Raw genomic sequence first — 26,111 nt, 5'->3', positions numbered from 1 at the left:
TTCCCCCCTACTAGAGGTATCAGCATGAATGGATGCCTCCAATCGGTCTCCTCTCAACTTTTCTAGTTGTGGTTTCTCCACAACTTCCTGAAGTTGCTTTTGAGGCTTCTTCTGGGGCTGCATGTTGAGAGGTAATTTAATTTCACTGTCAACCACCAAGTCTCTAACCTTTGCCTTACTCCTCAAGGCTTTGCATGCATATTGAACCTCAAGAGCATATAGGTTCTTGACCCGTGCACCGATCTGTTTCACTTGTGCTGTGGTGATGTGTCTAAGGAAAACCTTTCCCTTACTAAAAATCACATCATAGCCATAGTCTTCCAATACTATGAATGAAACAAGATTCTTCTTTAGTCATGGAACATAAATCACATCTGTGATCGTAAGAGGAGAGCCAGACCCCCTTTGAAAGGTAACCGTACCGATCCCGGTAGCTCTATACCTCTCGTCATCTCCAAACTCTATGTTCTGCTTGAGGTCTTTCTCCTCAAAATCACTAAAGAGATCTCTATTCCCTGTCATATGGAATGAGGCACCGTTGTCAAGATACCACATGCCTCCCATGACAGTGCTGGCCATGCATGCAATGAGAGTGAAATCAAGTTCGAATTGTGAAGCTAGAGCTTCACCTGTTGCCACTATTGTCGACTCCTTCTTGCTTGCTTTCTTCTGTGGGCAATTTTTGGAATAGTGCCCATGCTCGTGACAGTGAAAACACTTGACTTTCATCAAGTCCATATTCTTGCCACCCTCCTTGCCTTGGGAATTCTTTCCCTTGGCCTTCTTTGCCTTACTTGCTAAGGAAAAATCCTCTTCCACTTCCTTGGAAGAGGTCCCATCTCTGGTGTTCCGTCGAAACTCCTCTTGTACTAAATCTGACCACAGGCGTTCCCAATCTGGCAGCTTCTCCCTCCCATTGATAGAGTCTTGATAACTATGCTAACTCTTGGGAATTCCTCGAAGAGCTAGGCTCACCATATCATCCTCGGCAGCAGTGATTCCAACACTTCCAAGTTCATCCTAACGATGAGTGAACTTGGTCAAGTAATTTGGAATTAAGTCGCCTGCCTCCATCTTGATTTTTCGAAGTTTATCTTTCAGTGCCAACTTCCTATGGTCACTGTTGTTCTTGGAAAGGTTCTTCAATGCTTTCCACATAGCATGTAGAGTTTCCATCCCATGAAGACTCGAGACAATTTGGTCTCGAACTCCCTCAAGGATTATCATGCAATTTACTAAAGCATACGACAAGAATCTACCTCTACTTTCAACCAACGGAAGCCAATAGATTGTTGAAAACAATATGAACAAGAAGAATATAAATCAATGAAACATAACACAATAAGTATCTGAGGAAAGCCTCAGCTGAAAACCCCCTACTATTTGTATTGCATTAAATCAGAAATCCAAGATGATAATACAATGCTTTTTCTCACAAGAAGAATCCTAGCACTCAGTATGATCAATCTTCCTGCTCACAAGCAAGCTCAAGCCAATCTCTAGCCTCTTTTGCTGCTCTCCAAGCCCCTGATTCCTTGCACCCTTGGTAAAATATTTTAGATAAATACAATATGCTTTGCTTTGCCTTGATCTTAACCTGCATAAGTATCTCCTATCCTCCATCTGATGACTTCCTTTGGCCAATACTTAGCCAAATTTCCAAGCCTCCAAGATTATAATTCTTTGCACAATTCCTGAGAGAATTAGCCTGTACTTAAAGGGAAATTCCTCATCCATAATTGCGCAATCCAAAATTAGATCCTTCTCTGATTGCATGCATGATATTTACAACACATTAAATCATGCAACTGATAGTGCACTATCCCTGCACTCTAGTCTCAACTGGGTCTTTCTTTGAACTGGCAGGCATAAGTTTTTGATGAGGGAATCTTCAATTAACCGGAGTAACACTTGTCGATGCACCAATGCACCAACTGACTGCTAATCCTCTATTAGTTCCACAAACAATTAGAACTAATTTAACTGACCATAACTTAGTAAATTGAGTTATCTAATTACAACTCATAAATAAACTTATCTTGGACCCCTAAAACTTAGGGATCACACTTACATGACTTCAGAAAGACTTCCAACTCGAAATCCCTAAGTTGACTAAGTCAACTTAACTTAGTTAACTATTAGGATGTGTCTCAAGCACACACTAAGAATTGTTCTCAATCCCATGATTCAACTTCTTTACCATCTAATAGGGATATAAGTACCATGAGTAGGTTTTGTGTAGTGGTAACCGCGATGTCATGATTCCTCTAACATTGGGTTTCGCTGGTGGGGTCTGCCCATCTCGGCTTCTTACATTTTAGTTTTTTGTAAAATACCCTTTATTCAAAATTATGGAATCCCGAATATATAAAACATCCCTACTTCCCCACCAATATAAATTAACAATAATAACTTGGACATTCATATATTCGAAACATCTGAACTTTTCCACTAGCGCTTCAGTAAAAGTTCTAGATTTACACTAGTGCCTTATCAAATAACACCCAATTTTTTGGTTATTTAAATATCTAGATAATAGGAACATTCACTTGCTGCAAAATATCCACCCTTGTAGCCCCTTTTGGATATCCCCCGCCAACCCATGTGACCAAGGGCCACGACCAAAAACTTCTATCCCTAAAATTCCAAAAATTTAAATCCCTGAATTTCCAAGAATATTATAGGCTTCCGATTTACCTTCAAAGCCTTCTTATAAGGACTAAGATTGATTTTGACAGTGTAGAACCTTGCTGAGAAGACTTTTAAATATATAGCAATCATCACCAGCTTATAAAGGCATACCAAATTCTTTTAATCCAAAATATTTGACCATTCCTTTTCTTCAAGGAGTAAAAGGAGGCAACTGTGAAATTATTACTAACAAAGAAGAAATGAAGATATCAATCTCAACTCTTCACATCCTTATCTTTTCTTTATGGTTACAAATTAATGAAGAGTTTTAACTTGTAATTATAATATAAGAAATAACAATATATAATTGGCCATGAAAGGTGGTAGATAAAAGAATATTGTTTCCTAGGGATTCACTAACACATTACATATTTTAATGACATTGCATCCCAAACCATATATAAATAGGCAAGTGCAAGAAGTTAATTTTAAAACAAGGGGTTGTTGTGTAGCCTTCAACAAAAATATATGGTAGTAAAACAAATGTTTATATTAAAATTGATTTTGTACTCCTTGACATTACTAAGTTGATTATGGATGTATGGTGTATCTAGAACACTTTTTTACCACTATATATGTTCATATTACATAGTGATAATGATATTGACTTATTGAATTTTATGATTCTTGTCATTTTAAAAATTATGTTTTAATAGTTTGTGTTTTTGAATTGTGTTATGTGGTGCATGTACTTTATCATTATGTTTGCAAATAGCATACAATATTATGTCATATTTACATGTGTAATGTATAGTTTACATTGTTTTACCTTCCATCAAAGATTTCAAATGTCGTGATTATTTTAACAAATTGTGACACAATTTTTGTTTCATTTATCAATTTTAAAAAAATTGCAGATTATAATATAAAAGCAAGGATGTGTTGCTTTATAGCTATTGCCCATGTTTTTCAACATTTACAAATTTTGTTTGTAATATTGTAATACTATTTTTTAAAATTAGAACATGCTTTTAGTGTGATGTTTATAAAATAAAATAAAATAGGTTAAAAATCTATCAGAAATTTAAAAATAAAATAAGTAATAAAAAGAGGGGAAATTTTGGACTATGGATGATATATATGTGTGGGTGATGAGCCCCAGAAATGGGTAACTATATGGGCTCATTCTGCCTATTATTTTAATTTAATCCACCATTCTCCATAGTTTTGTGCATGTTTTTGAATATATTTATGTTAATTGACTGAATGGGGATAGTCTCTTTACCACAAAGTCTAATGAGTGTTTATTGCATATTTTTGGACAATTTTTGACCAAGACCATGCATTTATGAGCAGATTGGCAGCCAAACTCGAAGAAACAAGGCTGAGGACTTATAGGAGGGATGTCTCTTGCATTAAATGACCCCTTCCTCAAGTTCTCCATCAACAGCTCGGAGTTCAACAACCCACAAAAGATGATTCCAAGGGACAGCCGAGCAGGTCTAGTGAAGTTGCTGTTATCTGTAGTTTTAGGCAGCCGAGTTCCTAAAGTTTAGGAGGACTATTGGGAGTCCTCACTTGTATAAATAAGAAGGCTTCAAGCCTTAATAGGTTAGCCATTTGATAGTCTATTTTCGCACTTTAGTGTAGCCTTGTACTCAGCTCATTTTCGAACTCTTTTTGCAGACAGTTTTGTGATGTAACTATTACTTTTTGATCAATGAAGATGAATCCAACTTTGAACCAGCATTGATCTTTCCTAGGGGCTGTAGCTCTTGGGGTTGGGCCCAACCCAAGTGCCCAACACCTCCTTTGTGTATTTATATGTGTTTTTCTTGCCTTCATGAAATAATTTATGTTGTTTAGGTTAAATCTTGCTTTGTTACTTAGGTTGTTTTTGATGATTATAATTGTTGTTCTTGCTTCAGGATTGATTAGATAGTTTGCTGCAATAATAGAAAAATATCCAAAAAAAATGCTACCAAGAAGGCCTTGATCTCTCTTCTCCTTCCTTGAGACCATGAATCGAGACCAAGGCACTCTTGCTGCCACCAAAACACTGTTTTTGCTTTCCAATGCAATTGCTAGTGTGAGATTTCGAGTTGGAGAAGTTGATATCAGTTGTATTTACATGCTTAGATCTGTTATTGTTTAGTTTCCATAGCTTTCTTGCATAAATTCCTGTCCATAAAGTTCTGTTCAGCACTTTTCTGGTTTTTAGGTCAGAATTAGGTCAAAATAGGTAAAACTCTGTTTTTTTAGTTCTTGCTTGGGACAGTTTTGAAAAGTAAGTGTGCAGCTCACTTGTAGAACACTCCAGCTTATCATTCATCCATCACACAACCTGCTCCAGTTCATCTCTCAATATTTCCTTCACTCATTCGCCATACTTTCCCAAACTGCCATAATTTCTACGTTCTTGTGCAAAGTTGCTTCCTTGACCTTTGAACAAATCCAACCATCTCTTTCATGTCTGATCTTCATTGACAGAGTCCTAGACCCTATGAAACCTCCAACCAGCCTTCATTTCCCTTTTCCCACCATTTTTCCACCTTCAAAGCTCCAGAAACCGCTTTCGGCCTCTTCTTGTAGAACCTCGTGTAGAACTTCCTGTTGATCCCCTGCAGCCTCCTGTAGAAGTTCACGTGAGTGATTTTTCGAAGTTTGATCGCGGTGGAAATCTCCAGAAGGTTACTAGGGACTCCTTAGGTCCTCTCCACACCTCCCCAACCTCCTGCAAAAGCCAACTCCATCTCCTTTCGCCACCAAACCTCTGCACAGTCACAAATAGTTAAAACACAAGCATAATAATTCTGCATAAAATTGTTCAAAAGTACAAAAAGATGATTTTTCCATATTTTCCTTCAGAAGTAGCTTGAATACATGCATGTTACCTTTTCAATAGTCAATGGCATCCATTTCGGTAGTTTCCATCTCTCTTCTTGCAAAAGTAGGGTTAGTGGGTAAAACTAGGGTTTACTAGGGTTTGCGTTTCCTTTCAGCTTTCATCTTCTTTCTGCAAGTAGACTAGCCTCCTTTGAGTTAGATTTCTTCCATCACAGTTAAAATATTCTTCCGAGAACTCATATAAGTTGGCTTAAGCTCTTAGCAAACTTGTGCCAGCTGATCAAGTGACAACCTGCAGTAAGAGCTAGTACTTGTGCATATAGTATTGTCGCTTCCAAGTTTGTTACAAACTACTCGGTTGATAGAAGTAAAGTAGGGAGTCCCAAGAGTTGCAGCATCATTGCTACAATACTGGAGCCCACCATCTTTTTTTGGCGCCGTTGCTGGGGAAGTGTCAAAGTACTTTGTTTACTGCTTTTTTCTATTTTCTACTGCAACCTTCTGCTAAGTAGTTTATTTCAGCAAGAATAGAGTAGTTGTTTCATTTCAATTTTGTAATTTCAATTCTGTAAAAGTAGATTAGAAATTTCTTGCTTTCATTTCAATTCCGCAATTTCATTTCAATATGTTTAGATTAGACATTTCCTGCTTTCATTTCAATTCTGAAATTTCATTTCAGCAAATGTAGATTAGACATTTCCTGCTTTCATTTCAATTCCGCAATTTCATTTCAGCGAGCGTAGATTAGCTATTTCCTGCTTTCATTTCAATTTTGCAATTTCATTTTAGCAAAATAGATTAGTCCTTTCCTGCTTTAATTTCAATTCTGCATTTTCATTTTAGCAAGATAGATTTTAGTTTGTTGCAATTTGTTGTTCAATCCATTTCAGTTTTTGCAGGTACAAGCAGAAAACAAGAAACAAAAAAATCACCCAAAAAAGAGATTTCCTTTCATGCCTCGTAGGAACAGAGACAATTCAAGAAAATTCCTACCCAACACCCCCACCACATCACTAAGTCACCCTTCTCTCTTCTTTGGTGGCAGTGATCCAGAAGAACCTATAGGTGAACCTCCAGAGATATACAAAGATCCTATAACAGAAGAAGAGCAAGAAACCATTCCTCCTGAGACCATGGCTGAAAACAAAAACGATAGAGGAAATGGGGAGAGAATAGAAGGTACCTTTCCCATCTGAGAGATCAATGGGGACACAAAGATGAAAAACATAAGTCCCTCAGCCTTACCTCACTTCCATGGATTGACTACTGAAGACCCTGATACCTTCTTGTTTGAGTTTGTTGTCCTTTGTCGAACCTATGACTATGCAGAAGACGAGCAAAAGTTGAAACTCTTTCCCTCTACCCTCAAGGATGCAGCACTACGCTGGTTCATGGGGTTACCTGGAAACAATATCACAACTTGGGCTCAGATGCAATAAGCCTTTAACAACAAATACCGGGACCACTGTAGGTCAAAGGATACAAAGGAAGAAATATTTTGAATGACCATGGGAAGCGATGAATCTTTAGAAGACTATGAAGAGAGGTTTCAACTCAGTTATAAAAGGGTCAGGTGCACACTTGACCCCGAATCTCTGAAGTTGGTTCTGCTCAGAGGAGTCCCTGAAGACCTTCTAGATACCCTCCATTTGTTGGCTAGGGGGGACATCTACCAGCTACCTTATGATGACATAAATACTGTGTTTAGAAACCATTCTAGGGCAGCTAGAAAAAGAGGTAGGGGAAGCCAACTTTTAGCCAATACCCCCTTATCTAGTTCATTCCTTAAAAATGAATTTGCAAATCAGATGGAAGATTTCAAAAGCGAGATGAGACAGACTATTGCCATGAAAATGGATACCTTTCGAATCCAAAAGAAGCAAGAGGAAGCCGAGAGGGCTTTGGCCATCTTTTGTCCCAAGTGCACTAGGAAGCATCCTAGGAACGCATGTCCATTGCACTCCATAGAAGTGTGTTTTGTCTGTGAAGAAGACCATCCTACAAATCAGTTCCCTTTCTTACCCAGATTTAAAGATATGTACCAAGGGGTTGAAGGAGCCACTGAACCACTCTACTTCATGAGCCAAAGGAGGCCACATGGACCCAGACCTTACCAGCAGGGAATGCAAGGGACATAACAAGCTTATTACAACCTCAATCAAGCCACTTCCATGCCTTCTTGGGGTCCCCCTGCTCATCCTTCTTGGTCCACAGCCCCTCCTTGGTCGTATCCATCTCAATACCATACTCAATCAGCTGCTCATCTGTTTCATTCTCACTCTCAGCCACAACCTCAGTGGAATGCACCTCATCAAGGGTGGAGGCCCCAATACAACTCTCCTCTCACTCTTTTGCCTCCACCACCTGCTCAACCACAACCATTACCTCTTGCTCCTCCAAGACAACCCCAAATACCTGCTCAACCGAACCTGAACCCCAATAACAGATAGGCCCAATAGGTATATACTGGAGAAACAACATGCCCTACCTATGCTGTGGAGATTCAGGAGATCAACCTACGATCTAGGAAGGTCCTCCCAGATAACCAACCTCCTCCTAAGGGGGATAAGAAAGAGAAACAGGAAAATGAACCAAAAGCTATTCCACCCTTTCCTGAGAGACTAACTGGAACCACACAACCGACCCCAGAAGAAACTGAACTTCTGGGAGAGCTAAAACAGTTATGTGTAAAAATACCACTTCTCCAGGCCATAAAAGATGTACCAATCTACAACAAGTTGATCAAAGAGAAGTGTTTCAGGTACCCAGGCAAGCGCAAGAGAGATGCCCCAACTATCAATGTCACAGGACAACTTTCCAACTTGATGTTGGGACAGGTAATCTGTCCAAAATATCTGGACCCTGGGAGTCCTGTAGTCAATGTCCACGTCAATGGCACCATAATCCTCCACACCTTGATTGATCTAGGGGCTGCCATTAATGTAATGACCAGGGACACTATGCTCAAACTCAACCTTTAGGGTTCCCTAAGGAAGACCTCAACAGTGCTGCAGTTGGCAGACCGCTCCACTGTGACTCCTGAGGGGATTGTGGAAGATGTCATGGTCTCCATTTATTCCTGGGAGTACCCTACTAACTTCTTGGTTCTTCAGCCAAAGGAAAAGTTCACTAGGTATCCTCTCATCCTGGGAAGGCTTTGGTTAGCTACTGCAGATGCTTACATTAGTTGTCGAGCTGGGAGCATGACCATCAAGAATGGGCATATGTCCAAACAACTAGTCCTATATCCTCCTGCCCAACCTCTGCTAGAACATTACCTACCTCTCTGGTTAGAGGAGGAAGATGAGGATGAAGTGTGCTTCGCACCATTGTGCACAGTGGAAGCTACCAAGGGGGGTCCTCAAACTGAGGATGATCTTATTGAGAATCTGATTCAAAATCCACTCCCCAGTGTGTTGCCATTAGAAGAGCTGGTGGAAGAAACCCAAGCCAATGCTTTAGTTGATCTCTGTGTGACTGATCCGACCTCTCTCTGAGTTAAGAGTGTGGAATTTGGCCCAGAAAGAATCTTGAAGATCAAATCATCCCTATCCACCTCTCAGGAGAAAGAGCTGTGTAGCTTATTGAATAGCCATTTGGATGATTTTGCTTGGAGCTATAAGGAGATGAAGGGAGTCCACCCTTCAGTCTGTACTCATCACATTTACATTAAAGAAGATTGTAAACCAGTTAGGCAACCTTAAAGGAGGATGAATCCAACCCTTAAGGACATTGTCAAAGAAGAACTACACAAGTTGCTCGATACAGGATTCATCTACCCCATCTCTGACATCAAATGGGCCTCTCCTTTGGTGCTTGTGCCAAAGAAAAATGGGAAGTGGAGAATTTGTGTAGATTATTGAGAACTTAACAAGGCCACCAAGAAAGACCATTTCCCTTTGCCTTTCATAGATCAAGTGTTAGATGGCTTGGTAGGGAAGAAGTTATTCTCCTTCCTAGATGGGTTTAGCAGGTACAATCAGATCCAAATCAGCCCTGAAGACCAAGATAAGACCACTTTCACTTGTCCATGGGGTACCTTTGCCTACCGGGTCCTTCCCTTTGGGTTGTGTAATGTTCCTGCCACTTTCCAGAGAGCAGTACTGAGCATATTTGCTGAGTTGGTTCATGATTCAGTGGAAATCTATAAGGATGAATTTACCCCTTATGGTTCTAACTTCCAAGAAGCTTTGACTAACTTGAGGAAAGTTTTAGCCAAGTGTATTGAAATGAACTTGTCCCTCAGTCCCGATAAATGTGAATTCCTAATGACTGAAGGGAGCATGCTAGGTCATACAATTTCTCAGCAAGGATTACAAGTGGATCCCAACAAGATTGCTATCATCTAAAAGGTCCCACCTCCTAAAAAGGTAAGAGATGTTTGGAGTTTTCTAGGCGTAGCAGGGTATTATAGAAGATTCATTAAGGATTTTAGTAAGCTAGCCTCTCCATTGTTTGGTCTTTTAGGGAAGGATGCTGAGTTCATATGGACAGACAACTGTCAAGAGGCTCTAGATGCCTTGAAAGATAAGCTGATAACTGCCCCAATCTTGAGAGGGCCAAACTGGGCCCTACCTTTCGACATTCACACAGATGCCTCTAACAAAGCTATAGGAGTAACCTTAGGACAAGTTGAAGAGAAGCTACCATATGCCATATATTTTGTCAATAAAAACCTGTCCAAGGTAGAGTTAAACTACACTGTAACCAAAAAAGAGCTCCTGGCTGTAGTCCATTCCCTAAACAAGTTCAGACACTACATCACTGGCTATCAAACATTCGTACATATTGATCATGCTGCAATTAGGTATTTGATGGATAAACCTGATGTAAATGCTCATATCATTAGATGGTTACTTTTATTGCAGCAATTTGATTTGACCATTGTTGATAAGCCAGGTAAGGAAAATGTTGTTGCTGATTTTCTGTCTAGACTAGATCTGCCTGCAGGTGAAGAAGGAATGGTGGATGATCAAATGCCAGATGAACACCTATTTGCTATTTCAATACTCTCTCCATGGTTTGCTGCTATAGCAAATTATTTGGTTTCAACACAGTCTCCACCACACCTGTCCTCAAAAGACGAGCAAGATTGTGAGGAAAAGTGCCCCATTCACTTGGATTGGGGGCAATCTTTTTAAGCTTGGCCCAGATCAAATTTTGAGGCGATGTGTCAGGGAGGAGGAAGTTTTTGACATCCTCCTAACTTGTCATGATGGGCCCTATGGGGGCCACTTTGCAGCAAAGAGAACTGCCTTCAAAATTCTGTAGGTAGGTTACTATTGGCCCACTCTTCATCAAGATTCAAGAGATACATCAGCCAATGTGACCGATGTCAAAAGATCGAGAAACCTACCCCAGAGGATGAGATGCCCTTGCAGCCTCAAGTGACTTTCGAGCCATTTGAGAAGTGGGGCATGGAATTTGTGGGCCCTATCAACCCTCCTTCAAAACAAAAGTCTTACATCATTGTGTGCACAGATTACCTGACAAAGTGGGTAGAAACAAAGGCAATCAAAGTAGCAACAGAAGAAAAGTAGCTGAGTTTTAGAGGGAAAATATCTTCTACAAGTTTGGCTATCCAAGAGAATTAGTCACAGATCAAGGAAGTAAGTTTACCTCCAATCTGATTGAAGACTTGCTCACACATCACAAGATTAAGCATAAAACTTCCACCCCTTATCCTCCGCAAGCAAATGGATAGGTGGAAGTCACTAACAGAGCTTTGGAAGGGATTTTGACTAAGGTAGTGAGCAGCAACAAAAAATATTGGGTAGACCTGTTGGTTGAGGCCACCTAGGCCTATAACACTACTTGGAAAACCACCACAGGTTTCACACCCTATCAGCTGGTCTATGGGAAGAAGGCTTTGCTTTCCATAGAATTTGAATATAACACATTAAGGATGGCAGCTTAGCTAGACCTAGATCTCAGCCATGCACAACAGGAAATATTGCTTCAGCTAAATGGATTAGATGAACAGAGAACGCAGGCCCTTCTCCACTCAGAGATAGTCCAACTTCAAAGGAAAATATGACATGACCGACACCTCAAAGAAAAACAATTTCAGCCAGGAGATTGGGCATTGCTGTATGATTCGAGATACAAGGATTTCAAGGGAAGGCTAAGGACAAGATGGTTGGGACCATATACTGTAGAAAAAAGCAATGACAATGGTTCAGTCCTTATCCGAACCATTGATGAAGAAACCATTCCCATGCTCGTCAATGGGCATAGATTGAAGATCTACAGGAAGCTCCTTTCCAAGCAGGAGTTCATTGAGACTTTGGGTAAATCAGTGTTGGTAATGGAGCAAGTCCTTATCTCCACTCCACCCACACCCTGAGAAAAAAAAAAGGAAAAAAAAAAAGAAAAAACAGAAAAAAGAAAAAACATAGAAAAAACAGAAAAATGGAATAAAAGATCCCTGGGTGAAAACCTCTTGGAGGCGCCCAGGGTAGGCAGTGAGGGTGAAAAACTCTTGGAGGCGCCCCAGATGTCTCAAACTAAAAAAAATAAAAAAGAAAAAATAAAAACCTAACTTCTTTTGAATAAATTGCAGGTCACAGGAAGGTCATTACAGGTTGTAGGAGGGTCGCACAAGAGGAAAAAAGACATGGCCAGGCTGCATGCACCCTTCACAGTCCATCCCCCCATCACCGTTATCCTTTCCCAAGTTTTGGTCTCATTTGTTCTGAAATTTCGCATCCTACAGGAAACTCTGTGTATTCTACAAGAGGATCCTGTAGAAACTATAGAAAGGCCAAAATCAATCTTAGAGAAGGACCCAGGGGTTGGAAATTTGTCTATAAGGCCTGTGAACCTCCCTGCCGTCGTCCACCTTGTTAGTTCGCCATGCCATCCCTGTACACCTACATTTCCACTCGTTTTTTTGTGTCCCTACATAGTCACATACAGAAATTCTGTTTCTTTCATTCTGAAAACCAAAAAAAATGATGACGAATAAAAGCAGCAACATTTTTACTCATTCCTACCTGATACCTTCCAACTGTGATTTCTTTTCAGTCGAGACCTTCTTTAGCAATTGTAGCCCTACTCAAATATTAGCTTGAATTTCAAAAGGAGAAGCAACTACAGGAAATCCTATAGGATTCCTGTAGTAGCTGATCCCTTTGAAAAACATACTCCAGAGACAAGGTCAGCGCAGCGGGATGTATGAAACATGCAAGGAGCAATGTTTGAATGAGAATATCATCAGCATAAGCCCAAGGTCAAGCATGCAGATTCCAAGCAACAACAACAATGAGGAAATGAAGTGCCAAAGTCCGAAATATGCATAACACATCAGCGACTGAGCAGGTAAGTTCCTAAAACTATTCCTCGATTGCATGAATAATATTTCAAAACTGCATGAACTGTGGGAATGGTCACGATTGAATGGAATCAGTGGCCAGCTAACTGGTCACCCTCGTTCAGTTACACACCCTCGTGGAATTCAATTGAGCCCCATCAAATTCAAACTGCCGATCAGATATGCAACTAGCATGTGTGGTATGTCAATTCGGGAAAAAAACATTTAGGATTGGTAGTGGTGGCGACGTATAACCGGAGTAAGGGAGGTGATGGCGGTCAGGCAGCATGCAGAACCATTATGACCATGACATAGGACCAATAGTCCGGATGGGGATAACGTACCCGTTCATCCACCTCATCTCCTCACCACAAATTACGCCAACAATTAAAGGACTGTGCGGTCGAAGCCTCCGCCACCCTTTGTTTCATTCTTCATTCACGACGTTCTCGACTGCAGTACTCACCTACCACTTCCAGAGCAACAAACCAGTCGTCCTTCGCTAGTTTTCTACCAGTTTTTCAAAACCCTCCCGCCTATCGGGCTCTACAGGAGCACTGCTGCATTCTACAGGAGCCAGAAGATTTCTACAGGAAGATTTCTATAGGAAGGGAAGAGAACAACTTTGCAGAAGGAAAACCCAAGAATTTTGTCAAAATTCGAGCTTGAAACAAGGTAGGCTTGGGAAACCTCTCTGCATATGACTTATTTGTATAAGGTGGTGGATTAAAAACACAACACTGGATTGGAAAAAAGGAGAGAGAAGCTTAAAAGTCTACCTGCATATTTGTTCTAAAAAGTTCTCTGTTTTCTTCTCTGCATTCAAAGTCTGTCTCCTTCTTTCTCAAATTCTTCTGTAAAAAAAATACATGCAACCGTAGAAACCAGCCTGTGTGAAAAAAAGAACTGAATTTTCATATTTCTCTACTCTTTGAAAAAACCTGTGTTATTTATCCTTTGTTTTGTCAAAAAAAAAAAATTTCTTTCCAAAAGCAGAGAATTAAATTGAGGATAAAAGCAGTTTGAAACAGGGGAAATATTGAAATTTGATGTTGTAAGGAGAAGCACACGGGAAATTCCTTATTTGGTTTCAGAAAAAGACAAAATTAAGCTATCCCTCTGTTTCATTTTTGCCTGCTTTCTCACCTAAGCATTTAAAAAAAAAGCACTCAACACCATGCTAGGAGGATTCACGAGAAAAGAACCTTTGAACTCTAGCAAATTGCATGAGCACCCTAAGGTGGTGGCCCTCTTCACCAGGGCAAACTGGATACCCTTCTTTGAAAGAATTCAGGGATATGATGAGGAGGTGATTGAAGAATTTTTTATGTCCCTAAGACCCCATTCGAAAACACATGATACAGTCAGTTTTATGGGTCTGACCCTAGAGCTTACACCTGATTTCATCAGTAGAATCACATATCTTCTACTTGGGCTCCCTTGGAGAAAGGAGGAGAAATCAATGGGACAGGTTGCTAAGAAGACATTTTTTCAGCCTGAGGAGCATCTTGTAGAGGATAAAAATGGGGTCAAAAGGACAAGCTTTCCTCCTCTATGGAGTGAATTCAGCTACCAAATAATGAAGTATATCACATGTGAAGGGAGGTTCAACATAATTTATGGTTATCACTTCAGGTTGTTGCATGAATTGAGATATGGGATGGACCTACCTCCAGCTAGAAAACTCAGTCTCCCATATTTCCTCCTCCAGTCTTTGATAGAATGTGGCACCAAGCTAAATGCAGGGGTCCCAAACTAACTGGCCCACCATGGGCTCATTAAACTGTTGGTAGAAGATGCCTTACACACATATACCATCCCCATAAATTGGGAAATTTTCAGGAATATGTCCAAAGATGATGACATCAAAACTTTGAGTGGGGACATTAACCCATCCAACAGTGAAGAGGAGGAGAAAACCAAGGAAATTGAGAAGAATAGTAATGAGGAAGCACAAAACATTCAAACAGAAGTAAAAATAGAGGAGAAATAGGAAGAAGAGGAGAAAATTGACAAAACTACTGTTGAGCCTAAGGCAGAAAAGGAGACAACCTCAAAAATAGAGAAGAGAAAAAGGAAAAAGGCTGAGAATAAAAAGGCCAAGAAAGCCCAAAAGAAGACTGCCATAGGCAAGGCAGGGACCCAACAAGAAAAAGAGAAGACACCACCAGAGATAGCAGAGACATAAGTAGAAACAATAGACATAGAAAAGGCTGCAGGAGATGAAGGGAAAGAATAGTAGAAAGAAACATCCCCTGAAACATTGGCAAGGGAAGCAACATCTATGCTTGCTGCATTAAGCACACATGCAAAAAAAAAAGGAAAAAGAAAAAGGAAAACCTCTATGTATTTTAAAGCTAGAAGAAGCACCAAGATTAAAGTGGGCAAGCCCCAGCCACCATCAAAGGAACCAATTGTCATTGAGGATACACCTACTGAAAAGAAGGCATAATATCCCTCCAAGATCTCTATCACCTATGAGAGAGGAAGTCCCAAAACATCCACCTGGAAGGAAAGAATCAAGTTGATGGACTCAAAAGCAGTTCTACAGGAAGCTGAAACATCTCTACAGGAAACACTAGCCAAGCTGAAAGAAACTGAAAAATTAGAAGAGAAGGCAGCAAAACAGTCACAAGAGGAAGGCAAGACCAAAGAAATACCTGAATCAAGTCCTCAGCCTAATTTAGGCTCCTATTAAAATCTGCTAAAAGGTGGGAAGATCATCCCACAAAAATTCGTTGTGCCTCTATTCTTTGAATTAGAAAAAGAAAGGGCCAGAACCCACACCTGGATGCAAATTGCTAAATCTAAAGGAGATGAAGACATAGGGCACATGGAGGACAAGTTGAAGGAATTGAGAGGGGATTTGGCCATGGTAAGGCACATAGAGAGCAGTAAAAGAGCCCAGCTACAGGAAGAAAATGAATTGCTAAAAAAGTAGTTACAACAACAGGAAATTCATAAGGGAGATAGGTTGTCCATCTTGGGAGGGCAGCAACAACAAGAAGATCCCCTAACAGACAATGAAGAAACAGAGAAACAACAGCAAGAGGGAGAGCCACAACCTGATGTTGAAATGCTAATGAAACTGCTGCAAGAAAAAAAATCTCAGGAAACAGATGAAGTGCAGATTTTAAAACAACAGTTGTAGGAAAAAGAAGCCCAAATGGCTTGCATGGCCAACTGGGCAATGGAAGCCTTGCAATGTAGACAACTAGCTAGATCCTATGCATTGTATCTTAAAGACCAATGGCTTCAATTCCAAATTAAAACATTGGCCCAAAGGGGCACAATCCCATTCCAGAATTATAATCAGTTTATGCATTTATGTGATAGTAGCTCAACTGAAGATAAAGCCAAGTTAGCAGAATTCTATTTACACAACTTGGCACTTCCTAACATGAATCTATGGGATCCAAATGCTGCATTAGGAGACCTACAACTCATGGCTATGGCTTCTTGGTTGAGCCATGAGGAAAAGAGAGCAATAGAAATTCAGAAGACTATGACCAGGGAGCTAAGTGAGCCCCTCATGATAAGGGTAGAACCAGAAGATCCCTCAACTCTCATATATGCCCACCAGCACCTTGCAGACAACCCTCAAATTTCACCTGACTATGTTGAAAGGCAAGCACATGCTATTGCTCACTTTGAAGATATGGAGAGACTGTTTGGTGATAACTGCCTTCATGCTTGCACAAGAAGATGGAATACATTGTCCCATAGCCTAAAGATAAGGGAGTATCACTCCCTAACCAGAATGAGGGAAGCTATGAGGAGAGTACCCCTATACAAACAATTAATGCAAAACTTGAAAGCCAACTGGATTGGTCTTAAGTTCAGTCCTCCACTACTGCTAGGACTGTTGGAAGGGGTTAAGGAAGAGGAGGAACAAAAACAATGGGAGGAAGTGGACAAAAAGGCAGTTTTTCATGACAGAGAAGAAGACATCACCTCAGAGGCCTGGGATGTCAGGGAAGTTTTTAAAGCTATCAAAGATGAAGAACTGGATTAGTTGCTCAGAGGATGAGCAACACATTCAACAAGGGGGTGATGATGAGCCCTAGAAATGGGTAACTATATGGGTTCATTCTGCCTATTATTTTCATTTAATCCACCATTCTCCATATTTTTGTGCATGTTTTTGAATATATTTATGTTAATTGACTGAATGGGGATAGTCACTTTACCACAAAGTCTAATGAGTGTTTATTGCAGATTTTTGGACATTTTTTGACCAATACCACGCATTTATGAGCATATTGGCAGCCAAACTCGAAGAAACAAGGCTAACGACTTATAGGAGGGACGTATCCTACATTAAATGACCCCTTCCTTGAGTTCTCCATCAACAGCTCGGAGTTCAACAACCCACAAGAGATGATTCCAAGGGGCAGCCGAGCAGGTCTAGTGAAGTTGCTGTTATTTGCAGTTTTAGGTAGCCGAGTTCCTAAAGTTTAGGAGGATTGTTGGGAGTCCTCACTTGTATAAATAAGAAGGCTTCAAGCCTTAGTAGGTTCGCCACTTGATAGTCTATTTTCGCACTTTAGTGCAGCCATGTACTCAGCTCATTTTTGAGCTCTTTTTGCAGACAATTTTGTGATGTAACTATTACTTTTTGATCAATGAAGATGAATACAACTTTGAACCAGCACTAATCTTTCCTAGGGGTTGTAGCTCTTGGGGTTGGGCCCAACCCAAGTGCCCAACACCTCCTTTGTGTATTTATATGTGTTTTTCTTGCATTCATGAAATAATTTATGTTGTTTAGGTTAAATCTTGCTTTGTTACTTAGGTTGTTTTTGATGATTAGAATAGTTGTTCTTGCTTCAGGATTGATTAGATATTTTGCTGAAATAATAGAAAAAGATCCACAAAAAGGCTACCAAGCAGGCCTTGATCTCTTTTCTCCCTCCTTGGGACCATGAATTGAGACCAAGGCACTCTTGCTGCCACCAAAACACTGTTTTTGCTTTCCAATGCAATTGCTAGTGTGAGATTTTGAGTTGGAGAAGTTGATATCAGTTGTATTTACATGCTTAGATCTGTTCTTGTTCAGTTTCCATAGCTTTCTTGCATAACTTCCTATCCATAAAGTTCTATTCAACACTTTTCTGGTTTTTAGGTCAGAATTAGGTCAAAATAGGTAAAACTCTGTTTTTTTAGTTCTTGCTTGGGACAATTTTGAAAAGTAAGTGTGCAGCTCACTTGTAGAACACTCCAGCTTATCATTCTTCCATCACACAACCTGCTCCAGTCCATCTCTCAAGATTTCCTTCACTCATTCGCCATACTTTCCCAAACTTCCCTAATTTCTACATTCTTGTGCAAAATTGCTTCCTTGACCTTTGAACAAATCCAACCATCTCTTTCATGTCTGATCTTCATTAACAGAGTCCTAGACCCTTTGAAACCTCCAACCAACCTTCATTTCCCTTTTCCCACTGTTTTTCCACCTTCAAACCTCCAAAAACCACCTTCGGCCTCTTCTTGTAGAACCTCGTGTAGAACTTCCTATAGATCCCCTGCAGCCTCCTGTAGAAGTTCACGCGAGTGATTTTTAGAAGTTTGATCGCGGTGGAAATCTACAGAAGGGTACTAGGGACTCCTTAGGTCCTCTCCACACCTCCCCAACCTCCTGCAAAAGCCAACTCCATCTCCTTTTGCCACCAAACCTCTGCACAGTCACAAATAGTTAAAACACAAGCATAATAATTCTGCATAAAATTGCTCAAAAGTACAAAAGGATGATTTTTCTATATTTTCCTTCAGAAGTAGCTTGAATACATGCATGTCACCTTTTCAATAGTCAATGGCATCCATTTCGGTAGTTTCCATCTCTATTCTTGCAAAAGTAGGGTTAATGGGTAAAACTAGGGTTTGCTAGGGTTTGCGTTTCCTTTCAGCTTTCATATTCTTTCTGCAAGTAGACTAGCCTCCTTTGAGTTAGCTTTCTTCCATTGCAGTTAAAAGCTTCTTCTGAGAACTCATAGAAGGTTGCTTAAGCTCCTAGCAAACTTGTGCTAGCTGATCAAGTGACAGCCTGCAGTAAGAGGGAGTCCCAAGAGTTGCAACATCATTGCTGCAATACTGGAGCTCACCAGTGCGGTCATTAGGTAATTTTTTTTTATTATTATTTTAAAGTTGGTCTTTTAAAGCATTGCTATTAATTTTATATAGTAAAAAAAATATTAATTTGGAGAAGTGGTTTATATAGAAAATAAGAAGTGCTCTTGTTTATTTTATAGAGGTGGTACTCTAAAGTATTGTAAAATTGAGAAATAAGCTCTAGATTAAGACACCAATGATCATTGATGGCTCTATAAGGTTGTGGCCAATATAAAATTGAGAAATAAGCTCTAGAATAAGACACCAATGATAATTTATGGCTCTATAAGGTTGTGACCAATAGGATTTAATGTAGATCTGCAATAAAATATCCCAACAATGATGTTAAATAAACACTTTAATTAAAAACACATGGAATATTATTGAGCATGTGCTGCTTGTGAAGTGGACCAAACAACACCAATTTTTTTTTAACAGTAACTGGGTAAATTGTATTAGAAAGAGGCTGCAGCAAATGCTATAGCAGAGATTACATCATAGTATAGTTCCAGTAAAAACGTAGGAGCAAAAACAGAGATCATAAAAAACCCTGTTACACCCCCAAAACAGAGAATGGCCTTTTCCTTATGCAAAATTATTGATTGCTTCTTTAAGCTATATATTCTATAGTAAATGCCTAGAATTTTTAAGTGTTAAAAAACATTTAAATCAGCCTTGAGCATAGTGACTAGCAACATCCTCCAAATCTGTACCGACTGGTTCATTTTCCTGGCTCATAGGTTTCATTACCTCATAGGATTGATGCACAAATTCTTCCTCTTTAAGCCCTGCTCTGAATGAATTTGTTGAGGTTCTTGGAATTGAGGCCATTACTTGATCATCTCTGTGAAGATTAAGAGTTAAATTTCAGAGATGACTGCATTCATTTTCTACCACTGCCAACTGTTGCTTTAATGACAACAGAGATCCTTTGATTTCTGCTACTTGTGCTATGTATTGATTCTCAGTTTCATGTATTTGTAAAAGCAAGATTGAAGAGAGAGGCCCTATTGCAATGGATGTGCTTGTCGTGTCTTTACAGTACTCTGCAATCTCTTGCAAATCCCCTGAATCCATCTGATGACTTGTAGAGAAATTGCCTTCTGTGAAGAAAATACGTGCCCTGTCTACAAAAACCACCAAAATTCTCACCTCCAGAGAGCCCTGAAATGAAAATCTCCTCCGTGTCTGAGTTTTATTTCAAAATTCCGAATACATTGCTCAACAATCCAATTCAGTGAATGTCTGGCCCAAGAATCCACAAACTAATCTTGCCTGTAGCTTCTGCACACAGCAAGGACCTGAAATAGACTAGTGCTCTTCTATGGAGGCAATTCCTTTGTCAGGTCCCTGTCACCCATTGTTTAGAGTTGTTGGAAAATACTTCAAAAAAGAAACCAACCATGATGAAGTTGAGCATATTCTGTGAGAGAACCAAACTTCATTATGAGTGTTGAGGCCAATGAATGCAGATTTGCCTGCTGTAGCTTGGTTAAGGCAGAGGATGAAGTGAGCAGGGTCCTCCATTGAGACTAAAGTTTCCTTGAGGCAGCAGATAGCCTTTGTTTGCCAAAGAGTCAGCTTGCTTGTTTAAATCCCGCAGAATGTGGTAAGAGTCAACTCTGTCAAAATATTTCAAAGTGTTTTGGATTCGCTGCAGAGTTTTGTTTAATGCATGATTACAAAAATGATCTTCAGAGTTTAAAAGTTTAATAAAAAGCTCAGAGTCTCTAAAAATTTGAATTATTTAATATCCTAGCTCCTTTGCAATCTGCCAAGCTTTTAAGAGACTGTAACTCTTTGCTTGGTTGTTCAAGCTAGTGCTTAGGCCCCAACTGAAGCCGCTTTCACTCGATCTATCCGGGGGAAGAATGAAAATCCCTGCACTTGTAGTTCTTAGGTTCCCCTTGGATGCTCCATCAAAGAAGATCGTGGCTTTTGAGGTCCCCTGCCACCACGTGTGAAAGTAACCTTCAGTGAATCGCAAGCGCCAAGTAGGAGCATTCAACGATTTGTTGAATGATTTGTTCCTCTCTCCTGTCGAGCAGGATCCCAGCCACACAGAAGCTTTTGAAGGTAAAGAGGAGGTGGGAGCAGATTTACCTACAGTTTCCAGCAAGAGGGCTTTCACTTTGGTTGCCACTACCACTGAATTCAGAAGCTTGTTGTTGAAAACGTAGTCGTTTCTAGCCAACAATACTTTCCACCAAAGGAATTTTGGAATAACATGCCAGATGTTGTTCTAGACTGCGTTTTTGGATTTTTTCTCAGGATTTTGGTCTATCCAGGAGATGTAAAGAGAAACGACAGATGTCTGGGAGGGGGAGGGAGCACTAAGGCCATGAAGGACCAAATTCTAGACTGCTTGTGTGAAATCGCAATCAACCAATAAGTGATCAGAGGTTTCAGTGGCAGAGTTGCATAAGTAGCATCTAAAGGGGCCATGGAACCCTCTTTTATTCAGATTTTCACATGTTAGTAACTTTTTATGCATGAGTAACCATGTGAAGAAATTCATCTTTGGTAGGCTAAAAGGGGACCAAACTGATTTCTAGAGCATCGGTGTCAGTGAAGGGGGATGAGTAGATTGTAAAGAGGAGAATCCTTGAGTTGCTGTGTAAATTCCTGTTCTTCCCCACCCCCATTTGTCCTTAGATGAGTGGTGTACATGGGCAAGGCCAAAGAGAGCTATATACAACAAGCTTTTTTGAGCATGGACAAGTTCTGGGACCCCTGGAAAAGTCCATCCTACCCAATTTCCTTTGCTGTCCCAAGAGCAAATGTTTGCAAGCCGGTGGAGACCTTTGTTCACTAGCCATATCTTTATCTCATTGCAGGAACTTAGGGAGGCCAAAGGGGCATTCCCTTGAATAGTATCCTCCCACAGTAAGGTTCTCAGACCATTGCCCGAGATTTTGTATAAATGTTACTGTAAGTGATCGATGCATCTTCTACTTAAATTCCAAATTGTTGTTCCTGTTGGAGTAGACACTGTTGTGAGGTTTCACAAGGAGCATACCTTTAGGTATTTCATCCAAAGAATCTTGCTGACAAGATGTTTTTTGTCTGCATACAACTGCCATATGATTTTTCCACCAAGAGCCAAATTTTCCAGGCCTGGATCCTGAATCCGTAACCCACCTTCCTGGAGTGGTCTTTTAAGGATATTACATCTTACCAGATGTAACTTGCTATGGTTTCCCTTACCCCCATTCCATAGAAAGTCCCGAAGGAGCTTGGAGATCTGTTCCATGATAGACTTGGGCGCTAGTAGGAGGGAAGGCTGGAAGATGGGGAGGGTGGAGAGGATTGCCTTTATCAAAACCAGTTTCCCAACCTTTGTTAGCCATTGGCCTCCCCAATATGCTATTTTTTCTTTTATCTTGCTAATTACTTCGACCTAGATGGAAGGAGGGCTTGGTCCCAAGGTTAAGGGAAGGCCTAGGTATTTGATCTTTTCCCATTTGTCATACCCAGGGAATCCCAAGGAGCAAGATATTCGAAGGATAGCTAGATGATCTACATTCCAATCGTAGACAACACTTTTTATTTTGTTGATCAAGGCTCCTGAAATTAAGCAAAAGTGTTGAAGAATTTCATTGAAAGCCCTTGCTATCTTAATCGAGGTCCCTCCCAGGAGGAGGCATTCATCTGCAAAGAGAGCATGATTTATAACCACACCTCTTGCTACCTTAATGCCTGGGATAGAGCCTACTTCCTTTTCAATTGTTAGCTTTCTGCTTAGGGATTCTACCAACAAGATATAAAGAAAGGGTGACAGAGGGCACCCTTGGCGGAGCCCTCTTGTAGCTTGGAAGAAATCAACAGGTCTGCCATTGATCAAGGGTGCTATCCAAGGTTTATATCTACAAGCTTTTATCAAGTTAACAAACTCAGCACTAAAACCAAAAGAGAGAAGGATTTTATAGAGGAATGAGAGTTTAACCCAGTCAAAAGCATTTGACATATCCAACTTGGTGAGCATTCCTTTTTCCTTCCAAATGTGACTAGAGTGGAGGGCTTCTTGCACTTGGATCACATTGTCTATGAGGTGCCTTCCTTTGACAAAACCGCCCTGAAGATGGGAGATCAGATTCCCTAACAGAGGCTTGAGTCTATTGGCTAAGAGTTTGGCGAGAATCTTGTATGAGGCATTGTAGAGTGAGATAGGTTGGAACCTGTCAAAAGTCTTTGGGTTAACTTCTTTCAGGATTAAATAAGGAAGGTGGAGTTGGTGCAACCTCCCACTTTGGCTTTCTTTTGGAAGGATTTTAGCATTCGGAGAAGATCGAGTTTTATTACATTCAAGCAAGCTCTGTAAAAATGGATGGAGAAGCCATCTGACCCAGGGGATTTATCTGGCTCCATTGACCATATGACTTACACTATCTCTTTTTCAGTAAAAGGCTTCAATAACCCAACGTTTAAATCTGCAGTGACAAGTGAAGGGATTTTTGACAAAAAATCAGTAGCTAGATCATCATCAGAAGAACCATCCTCCTAAAACAGTTGCTGAAAATGAGATGTGGCAGCCTGTTTTAAAAGAGGTTGTCCTTTGATGACTTCCCCCTCCTAATGGATATTTCCGAGATGTGATTCTAAGAGAGACGAGCGCTACATTGTTTCTGAAAGAATGAAGTGTTTCTATCTCCAGCTTGCAACCAGAGGCTACGAGACTTGAGGCGTTAGTACTCCTCTTCCTGGCGAAAGGAGAGAAAAGAGTTGAGCTGGGCATTCTGTTCGATGAGTAGCTGAGCTTTGGTGGTTTCAGTTTCTTCCATGCCTAACTGAATCTTGGCTAAAGCCTACACAGTCTTTTGTCTATTTCTCGTTGGAGTGGAGAGGGGTTTTTTCCCAGCTTTTTAAGGCATACTTAGTGTACTTAAGTTTCTGCTCCCACAAAAAGTTGGGGGATCCTTCAACTGGTTTCCCTTGAGCCACTATGTCCATAAAGCCCTCTCTTGCTACCCAAAGAGGACTGAATCTAAATGGAATAGGTCCTAAGTCTTCCTCTTTTTTTAGTAGCAACGAGATGGGGTTATGGTTAGATGTTATCTTGGGCATAATTTTTGAAGATATTAAATGCTTCCCCTCCATCAAAGAACTTTGAACTAGAAAACGATCTAGATGAGCAACAATGTTGGCATTACCTACTGTATTGTTGGTCCAGGTATAATGACCTTTCTTAGGTTTGAAGTCAAGGAGGTCCCAAGCAAGAATCAAAGACTCCATTGAATCATGGAATGGATCTTTACCCCAAACTCCACCTTTTTTCTCTTTCAGATCTAAAGTGATGTTAATATCCCTCGCCAGTATGATGTTTGGGGGAGTGTAGATTTCTAGGAAGTTTGAGAGAGAATTCCAGCAGTCCTTCTTTTCTAGGAAATTAACTGGGACACAAAGATTGAAAAGAGCCAAAGAAATATTACTTTGAATATGTTTAAGTTCTGTGTATGTCCAGTGTTGGGTTGCGAAGGAGATTTTTAGCTGAAACATATCCTCTAACCATAAGGTTGCAAGACCCCTGAAGTACCTCAGGCGCTGACCACTTTTCCTGAGTTCTTATTCCACTTGATTCAACTTAAAGATAGAAGAGCATCCTCTTCTATGTTTGTCTCTTGGAGTAGGAGGATATCTGAGGTTTCCATTCTTGATAGGTATTTTACTGCTTCAGCTTCCCCAAACCCTTGCAATTCCAATAGACAATCTGCATTATTTAACAGGGAAGGAAGGAGTAGGCCCTCCCTTTGTGGGTTGAGCCCTTGTGTTTCTGCCTAATGACATTTCGATTGTAGTCTGACTGCCCTGCATCTTTAATCTCTCCGCCTCTTCTTCTCTGATCTCCTTACGAGACTTCCTTCCTGCCTTTTTGGTGGATCGCTCAAAAGAGTCTTCTTCAGAAGAACCAGATTTGTCTATCAGCTTTTTCTTTTTAATCATTTCTGCATAAGAGAGTGGGGATATGGCGCTTGCTGGAGAGCCATGGGTTTCCTACAGGGTTGCATCTACACAAGGGATTTCTAAAGTGGCTACTCCAGTTTGTTCCTAAGATCTTGAGTTTATTTCTGCGCTGTTTGTTCAATATGCTGCTACACCTCTCCCTCTTCAAGATCTAGTTGGTTCTAATATTTTGGAGGGCTTAGAATAGCAAAAGGATTTGTTGAAGTGGTGGCATTTGCCGTGGCTTGAGCTTCAGGTAGTCTCTTCCCAGAAGAGGATCCTCCAGTCTCTGTATTCCCTCCTTTCCCTTTCGCTCTGTTGGTCTACTTGGATGTGCCTGCTTTTTAGGCTTGTATCCACTGTTCACCCTTCTCTTTTTCAGATTATTCCTCAGTTTTCTTCTTGCAGTTTCAAGCGAAATGACCATAGCCGTGACAATGTCGGCACTTGAAGGGGAGTTGTTCATAATCAATTTCCTGTATGTGAGACCAACTAGCTATGGTTAGCTTGATCACCTCAGGCAACCCTATCTCCAAGTCGACTTCAACGCATATTCTGGCACAAATATTTTTCTCTCCTTTCAGCCCTATCAATGTATTTACCTAGTTTGTTCCTGATGATTTCCATAGATTCCAGGTTCCAGCAATGAGGAGGGAGGTGGGGTAACCTTACCTAGATAGGAACGACTGAAGGAATATCTTGGGAAGGATCAAAGTACGACATCCATTTATTCAGATAGAGCCCTTGGGGGCCCATGAAATATGGACCGTTTCGGAAAATAAGGTCTCGATCTTCAACTGAGTCGAAGACAAAAACATAATAGCCTCTGCCTACTAGATGATTTTAGATTCCTTCAGAGACAAGGGGCCTCCAGTTTCGCTGGACCCATCCATTGATAGCTTTGGGAGAGGGCCAGAGGCCCATAAATTGACCAATGAGCCCGCGTTCTGCTAGGTTCAACACAATTCGGCACAGGCGTTCCACATGAAGTTCAACAAAGGGGATGGATTCAACTTTATTTACAAACTTTTGCAGATTCAGGTTTGCTTTCCTCTTGCCGCATGAGGCTACCAGATGTTTGAAGGCGTCGATCTCAGGAGGGAGAGGAGGGGGAGGGACCCCTCCGGCGTCCATGTGGGCATAACCCTGTAAGTCGGGGTGCCCAGATACCACTTCAGAGCTCCGTTTTCCTCCAACGATTCAAGCCCTCATCTGCTTTTTAACCCTCAAGGGCTTGTGGAGAATCGTGTCTTTTCAATATTGTTTTCCTATT

Source organism: Pinus tabuliformis, chromosome X, assembly GCF_031772625.1.
Source record: "Pinus tabuliformis cultivar Carrire ecotype Pingquan chromosome X, CPIR1, whole genome shotgun sequence".
Lineage (NCBI taxonomy): Eukaryota > Viridiplantae > Streptophyta > Pinopsida > Pinales > Pinaceae > Pinus > Pinus tabuliformis.
This window is presented reverse-complemented; position numbering follows the sequence as displayed.